The 8,238-nt window shown below is 42.0% G+C and overlaps 1 non-coding gene across 1 annotated transcript; it reads left to right on the top strand.

Annotated features, from left to right (window-relative positions):
* The first annotated feature begins 325 nt into the window (after nt 1-325).
* LOC148564233 (small nucleolar RNA R71) lies at nt 326-433 on the top strand. The gene has a single exon (XR_015884900.1). It is a non-coding gene; the product is annotated as a small nucleolar RNA R71 (small nucleolar RNA).
* The last annotated feature ends 7,805 nt before the right edge of the window (nt 434-8,238 follow it).

The raw sequence follows: 8,238 nt of genomic DNA, 5'->3' as shown, positions 1-8,238 counted from the left end.
CATTCATTAGTGTAATGACTATAATCAGCATAGATTCCACATACTCTTTGGAGAACTAACTGTTGGCTCTGTTGTGGTGGGTGAGGCTGAGCTTGTTATTGTTGGTTCAACTGCATCTGTTTCAGTAGGTTGGTCATTTCACATATACTCTATGTAAGAGCAGTAGTCTCAATGCTAGAGGAAACCTCTGCGATAGCTTTTGAGTGGCTACACCTCGGCCTGTGATTCTCAGTGGACTCAACTAAGTCACTGGTCAGTTGCCATGCTTAGTCTTATCCTGGGGATTCATGCCTTGAGTGAAGTAGCTGATCAACACTAGTCTGTCAATCATGTGATGGGGGCATACGTCTAGAAGGTTCTTAAAGCGCTCCCAGTATTCATAGAGAGTCTCTGAGTCACCTTGAACAATGTAGGAGATCTCTTTTCTCAGTCTATCTGTGACTTCAGCTGGAAAGTATTTTTCCAAAATTTCTCTCCTGAGTGTATCCCAGTTGGTAACAGTCACTTTAGGTTGGGAGTAGTACCACTCCCTTGCCTTCCCCTCAAGAGAAAACGGGAAGGTAGTTAACAGAATTGAAGTTTCATCTGCACCATTACGCCTAACAGTAGAACAGGCTGTCTGGAAATCCCTAAGGTACTTAATAGGCTCTTGAGCAGGTAAGCCATGAAACTTGGGCATCAAGTTGATTAGTGCAGTCTTCAATTTAAAATCTGCAGCCAGATTTGGATGATGCACTTGATATGGTTGCAGTGAAAAATCTGGGGCTCCAGCTTCCTGGAGAGTAATTCTCCTAGGTTCTGCCATGTCACCTGCACGTGAATCAACTGGATCAGTAGTAAAAGAGCTTGTCTCGCTCTCAGATGGCGGTTTAGATTTGCCCTCAGATGAGATTGGTGAATTGATAACAATCACTTCACCACCCTCAGAGGCTAACCGACGTCGAGCTCGCCTAATACGTGAAAGAGTTCTTTCAATTTCATGATTAAAAGCGGCTAAGCTCGGATCAGGCAATGAACGCGTCATTCAATGAGAAAGACGTACAGCTCATGGTAATAGAAATAAAAATAAAATATGCAAATGAAATAAAATATGTAACCTAATTAATAATCTAGCACACTATTGCAACTCCCCAGCAACGGCGCCAAAAATTGGTGCATGGCAGAAGTTAGACCAATTAAGAGAGTCTTAATAAAAGAAATGCGTTGCAAGTATAGCTCTCAACCAGCTAAAGTCTGCCTCACCAACTTAAAAAAGGTTGTCACAAAAATTAAAATTAAAAATACTGGGAGTATGAGTCCCAAGTCATCTCTCAACGAGTTGCAGGAAAGGGTGCTATTTTATTAACTAGAAGTTTTCCAGCAAAGCTGAGTTTTGATAATGAATAAAAATAATTGTAAATTAAAGCAATAGAACGAAGAATTATTATTAATATTAAAAGGCCTTGACTGGGAGAATGATTAATTGGAAGTTCTATCCTTGTTGAAATTTTCTTAAGTGTAGTAAAGAGGTTATTGTTTTCACTTAGTTATCCCTTACTAAATGAAGGAAAGTCAAATGATTAAGCTAACTCTTACCCGCAAATCCTAGTCCTCTCCCTTGGGAAGGTCTAGCGTTAGTAGGTACAGAATTAGCCAACAACCTCCAATTTAACTAAGCACTTGAGCATTCCAACTCAAGTGTCTCCTCTTAATCAACCCCCACGTTAAGTAGAAAATCTACTCCATTGACATAGAATTAATATTCATAAAAATATAAGAAGACATAGTAAATTAAATAAAATAAAATAGAGAATTAAAATTAATTAAAATTAAAAGTAACTCTATATATTAATAAATTCCAAATGCAACATACTTAGTTGAATAGGGTCAATGAGCAACTAATGAGAGTAAAGGAATAAGAAACAAACTAAAGTAATGTCTTCGCAGAGGTAATGACTCTTCAGCATCCAAAATCCAAAGCAAAAGCATAAACTATCAATATAAAGCTAATCTAGATTCAGATCTAAAATTGAAAGTAATCCTAATATCGATGTATATGAATGTGTGTGGATGCGTATTGAGTCTCTGCATGTTCCCTAGCTTTAGTCTGTGTTTCTGGGCCGAAAACTGGGTTAAAATGCGGCCCAAAATGTCCCCCAGTGTATTCTGTTATTTCTACAGATCACGTAGGTCATGCGTACGCGTCGTCCACGCGTTCGCATCATTCGGTAATTTTTCTTGTCACGCATTCGCGTCGTTCACGCGTTCGCGTCATTCGTGCAGACTCCACTCCACGCGTTTGTGTCAGGCACGCATTCGCGTCGCTACGATTTCTTCATTTCGCGCGCTCGCGTGAGCCATGCAATCGCATCAGTGTTTGCTGGTCATCTCCTTAGTTTCTTGTGTTCCTTCCATTTTTGCACGCTTCCTCTCCATTCTCCAAGCCATTCCTGCCCTATGAAGTCTGAAACACTTAACATACGGATCACGGCATCGAGTGGTATAAAGGAGAGTTAAAATGTACTAATTAAAGGTTTCTAGGAAGCAAGTTTTCAACCATAAATAATACTAGGAATGAATTATAAAATTCATGCAATCTATATGAATAAGTAGGTAAAGACTTGATAAAACCACTCAATAAAAAACAATATAAATTATAAAAATAATGGTTTATCAGTCAACAATCGCGCCAGGCTGTGGCTCAAGCTGTCGCTCAGGAACTGGCTGTGGTACTGGCTGTGGAGTGTCCTGCCAAACCTAAGGAGGGTGCTGAACCTCTGTGGTGACCTGTGTCTCTAGAGGTGCATCCTGATGTGTCGGCTCCTCATCATGCTCCTCCTCCTGATCTTGCTCGTCGGAGACGGGAGAGTCTGGGAGCGGAGGTAGCTCAATGCCCTGTGAGGCAAACACTTGGTCTATGTAATCATATCATTACATGATATGATGCTCGAGGCGCTCCATAAAGCAAAACAGGTGCTGCACCAACAGGTAAGTCGGCTCAGGTGCTGGTGGTGGTGGTAAGGATGCTGCGGCTGCTGAAGTAGAGGGGGTCCTACTGCGGTTGCTGATGACGAGGGCTGAACTGCCTCCTCCACTGCTCTGGCTCGAGAACGGCGCTTGGGTGGGGGCCTCTCGTGCACCCATCCACCCCATGGAATGGTAACCTCCTTGTCGTCCTCATCTGGGGGTGGTGGTGTCACATCATCATCCTCCTATGGGACATTAGCCAGCTCAATCATGCTGGTGACCAATGTAGGAAATGGCAGCAGACCACGGATATGTGCACGCTAAATACTCTGTCTAATCAACCGGGGGAAGTCTACCTCCTTCCCCTCCATCACACATCCAATCAGAACCAGCATATCCATCGGAATCTCTGAGAAGTGAGTGGTGGGCAAGACATAATGGGCGAAATATGCTGCCAAGTCTTAGCCTCTCTTGATTAGATAAGTTAAACGCATCCCCTTGGGCTTCTTGTTCCCAGAATCCATCCCCCAAGGGGCATCAGGTGTGGCAATCACGCGCTTAAGCGCCTCATAATCGAAAGTCATGCAGTGGATAGCTACTTCTGCCTGCTCATAGGCGCATGTGTCATCAGTATGAGGTCGGCAAAGCAATACCTCCCTAATAGCAGCCTTGGTGATTAGAATCTCTCTACCCCGCACTTGGACTGAATCCAGAGTAGCACGAAAGAAGTTGCAATAGAACTCCCTCACCCATGAAGTGTTTATCTTCCCCAAATTTCTGTCAACAAAGTCCAAGCCCAATTCCAGAATGCGGGTGTTTATGGCACGCCTCACATCATTGGGAAGGACCAGCTTCTTCTCAATGTTTATGTTCTTCTTCCGAAAACCGGGGAAGTGAAGCTCACAGTAAAGGTTTAGGAATTTGATTGGGTCAGTGGAAGGTAGCAGCTGATTTTCCTTGTCCTCTTCATTCAGGGGATTCTTAGCATAGTTTGCATAAGGTGATGGGGTAGAGGTTTTAGAGCGCTTTCTCTTCTTAGAAGTAGTGGATATAGCTTTCCCTTTGTCCGACATCCTGAAAAACAGAGATGATACAAAATAAGCAGCTAGGCAAGTAGATATAAAGCACTCAAAGCAAAGGATGTTCATGAAGTGAGTAAAAGAAAGAGAATTCTTGGAATGCAAGTGACAAAATACATGATTCAAATCAGGCCACAAAGCAAGAATTTGAACCATAATTGCACAACACTTGTCTATTAAGCCTAAGAAACGCCATATCCAAACGAATGATCAAAATGGTCAAGTTTAAAACAAAAGGGAGAAATCAGTTGGTTAATCAAGTTAAAGTTAAAAATTAGTTCAAAAATCAGTGACATGACAGTTATCGGCTCAATTGAAGGAAATGTGCAAAATACGGGTGCAAGCATACTCACAATCATGAAATGCATTAAGCCATTGATGATGAAATGTGATATTGCCAAAAAGCAACCAATAAGAAAACAAGTCATCAATCAATGTGAAGATCACTAGGGTTGTATGAATTTGTGTTGGTAAAGTCAAAACATTAAAGAATGAGTCAATCAAGAAGCATTCAACACCAAATTCAATGATGCAAAAAATTCACAAGTTGAAATAAGAGTGGAAAACCTTATGATCTATGTGGCTTGATGTAAATTACGTATGAATAAAGTGAATTAAATTGGCCACATAGATTGAAAACCTTCAACTTGTGTGTTCATGCAAAAGAGGCACGAAACCTTAAAAGAGTTACAAGCAGTGGCCAATCGAAAAACTTACTCAGCCATGCCATGCATGTAAGCAACAAAGAGTACTATAAGCATGACCAAAACTTGTAAACATGTCCTTGAGAAGTTTCCAAAACCATTTAGCAAACAAGATCCTAATGACGCAAAAATCGTCAAATAGAGGCTTATTGCATCAATCAAACAATGTCAATTCATGAAATATGGTTAGGAAAAATTCGGCAGCATTTCAACAGTAAATTGGCCATTTCCCAAGTTCAAATAGTCAAATTACTTTCCATATGAATTCATTAAAAATCAAAAGCACAGAAATGATGTATGAGTTCATATGAATTGAACAATTAGCCAATCTTTAGCTGCAAACATCAGAAAGCAATTCAAACCAAACCAGCAAGTTACAAACAACATTCTTTCTTTTAAACAATGCACAAAATGCTGGCTTTCAGTACAGCACCAGGGTCTTAAAACAAGAATAAAATGGAAAATAGAAGTGGAGCAATTGACAATTCAATTTGAATCTGAGAAAAATAGCATCACTCCATCAACAATGAACCATTCAATAAGCAAGCAATCTGAATTCAAACACTTTAGAACAGATTGAATTCAGAGAATTGGGTTCAAATTGGAACAAGACTCAGTATCACTAGGCATGACAAAGCAGCATTAAACTAGTCAAACATACAACACAAACAAAGCAAGAAAATCAATGGATGGCAACACCTTTAAGCAACATCATTATTCAAAACAAGCCTAAATCCACTTCTCAGCCCAGGTTCTCTAACCACCTAATTAAACTAAACTAACTAACTAAGCTAATTACAGAATTAATATAAAAAAGTAAAGGAAGCAGAATAGGGGAAGGCAGAAACCTGGAAGACAGAGACTAAACAGAGCAAACAAAGGGAAGGGAGAAAAGAAGATAGAGGGAATAGCCAGAGCAGAAACGGTGGCCTGGTGATGCAACGGATCTGTGCTGGCGACAATGAAGGTCGCGGCGGTGCTTGTGGCGGTGTTGGGGTGGCGTTGGAGCAGAGCAGGGAAGATTGGGTGAGAAAGAGAGGAAGAAAGAGAGAAACAAGGAAGAGAGGGGGGCGAAGAAAGAGGGGGATGTGTGGTGACGGTGGTGGTGTTCACGGCGGTGGTGGCAGGGATGATGTTTGGAAATGAAGGGAGAAGGGGAAATAAAATGCCGGAAAGGGGAGCTGCGCTAGGGCTTCGCGTCCCTGGGGTAAGTGGAAATTTGAATCCACGCGTGCGCGCACCGTGCGCGTCCGCGTGGGTGAGAAAATAAGGAAGTGGCGCAGAAGCGCCACATGCGCTTGCGCGTAGATGGGAGAATTGGCAATGGGCCCGGGCACGACGGCGTACAGTGCGCGTCCGCGCGGGTGAGCTGGGCCAGAGGCACAAAAGGGGCCCAGAGTTGGCATAACTCTCGGGTCTTTTGGCCTGGGTGATGCCAAAATGCATCGACGCACGCGCGTACTGTGCGCTTGTGCGTGGATGTTTTGAATGATGATGGGCTGCGGAGGCGCCAGGTGCGCCTATGCGTGGATAGGGCAACACGAAAGGGTCGCGGACACGCACAGCGTGCGTCCGCGTGGGTTAGGGCACATAGTTGGCCCAAAAGTGGCATAACTCTCTGGTCCTTGGCCCAGAAAGCCTAAATGCGCAGCCGACGCACGCGCGCACCCTGCGCTTGCGCGTGACTGGTGTTTTTTTTTTTTTAAAAGAGAACCAAGAAGAGCTCATAATCTTCCCAATCTCCTCTAAGTCTCTAAAACTAGCTAAGATGCAAAATTAGACATATTTTTGAAATTTTGGGGATTTTTCAAACAAATTGAGGAAACTTGCAATCCAAGCAAAAACTCAATTTCAAAGAATCATCCCTAATCAAAGCATAGAATGTAAAAACAATTTAGCAAACAAGACAAAATATACCACGAAGGAAAGAACTATATAGAATGTAACCCAATTCATTCATTCATTATATCTACAGGAGAATGGAAAGATTTTACCATGGTGGGGTGTCTCCCACCAAGCACTTTTGGTTTAAGTCCTTAAGTTGGACATTTGGAAGGTTCCTTGTCAAGGTGGCTTATGCTTGTATCCATCCTTGAACCTCCAAAAGTGCTTGTCCTTCAATCGGTTGTCAGGAATTCCAACCATTTTCACCAAGCTTTGGTGAAGTTCTCTCCAAGATATGAGCTCCCAAAATTGGTTTCCATAGTGTGATCCAGGATCCCATATTTTGTCTTCGCACCCATCTTCTAGTTGATCGCCTTGATTCTGTCCGGGTGACAAGAAAGTTGAATGCTCATGAAGGCACCAAACTATCCTCCTAGACCCGTTTAATTGAGCATTACACCAATCCATACTTCTCAATTTTGAGCTTCCAACCATAATGAGTCTAGATTTAGAACGCCAACCACTAAACATCCTCCTCTTTCGCTTAATTCCACAAAGCGCCCTAAGTTGGCCATTCGTCTCAAGCAAACCATACTCAAGTGGGATAATAAAGCTAAGAGTTAGAAGTTTTAGCCACCCAGACAAAGGATTGGATGATAGCCTAGGTGGAGGGGTTCCCAAAGATCTTGATAAAGCACGCTCTACTCCCGTCCATCCTCTTCTAGAGGCTTCCACCACTTCGCAAGGTTTTTCAAGTTCCTCCTCTTGCCAAGTCTCTTCAAGTTCACACTCTTCTTCACCAATTTCTCCTATCCCTTCCCTATCGCTCTCATCATAGATAGGAGGTTTAGTGAAGTCTACCTCGTCATCAATTCTAGGCACAGTGGGGAAGGAATCATCAAACTCAAGAGGATTGTATGTCGATTTGGAATCATTATAAATGGGAGGGCTTGTTGCTTGGGAAACTTCTTCCAATTCTTCATTCACAATATGCCTAGGATGTTGCACATCCTCCTCAACATTGCTTTCTAATCCACTGGAAGAAGGCTCAACAAGATCATCGAGGGGTTTGATCAATGTGGACAAAAAATCACTAATGATGGAATCCACTTCTTGATAAATTTCCTTTGACTCTCTATCTACTTCCTCAACATCACGCTCCTCTTTAACATCCCTTCCAAACTTCGTGGAAGAGGGCTCTTCGACTTGAGATTCTTTTATGTGCTCAACATATCCTAGATATTGATGACAAGTCATCTTAGCCTAGTTTCACTAGCCTTTTTCTTTTGTTTTCACTTGATTTATGCACTTTCTTGAGCCATAAGCAAGCCAATTGGGTAGATTTCCATGTTTCCTTTGATTCAATCAACCATGTATGAATTAATGCAATTTCATGAGATTCTATGCTATAATTGTCATATATTATGAAAGAATAACAAACTCATGATTTTAAGCAAAGCTTTGATGTGTTTGGTTGATTGATGATAGGTGAAAAGAGTTTTGAAGAAGGTTGAAGAAGGAAGGAATGGCTAGGAGCAAGAGATAACAAAAATCTTGAGAAAAAGTTTGACCTCAAACTTTAGCTCAAACTTTTGGAAGAATTGAAAAACACTCCAGAGGAAAAA

Source organism: Arachis ipaensis, chromosome B5, assembly GCF_059453495.1.
Source record: "Arachis ipaensis isolate K30076 ecotype BB chromosome B5, ASM5945349v1, whole genome shotgun sequence".
Taxonomy (NCBI): domain Eukaryota; kingdom Viridiplantae; phylum Streptophyta; class Magnoliopsida; order Fabales; family Fabaceae; genus Arachis; species Arachis ipaensis.
The sequence above is the reverse complement of the archived record's forward strand: the minus strand, read 5'-3'. Positions and strand labels throughout refer to the sequence as shown.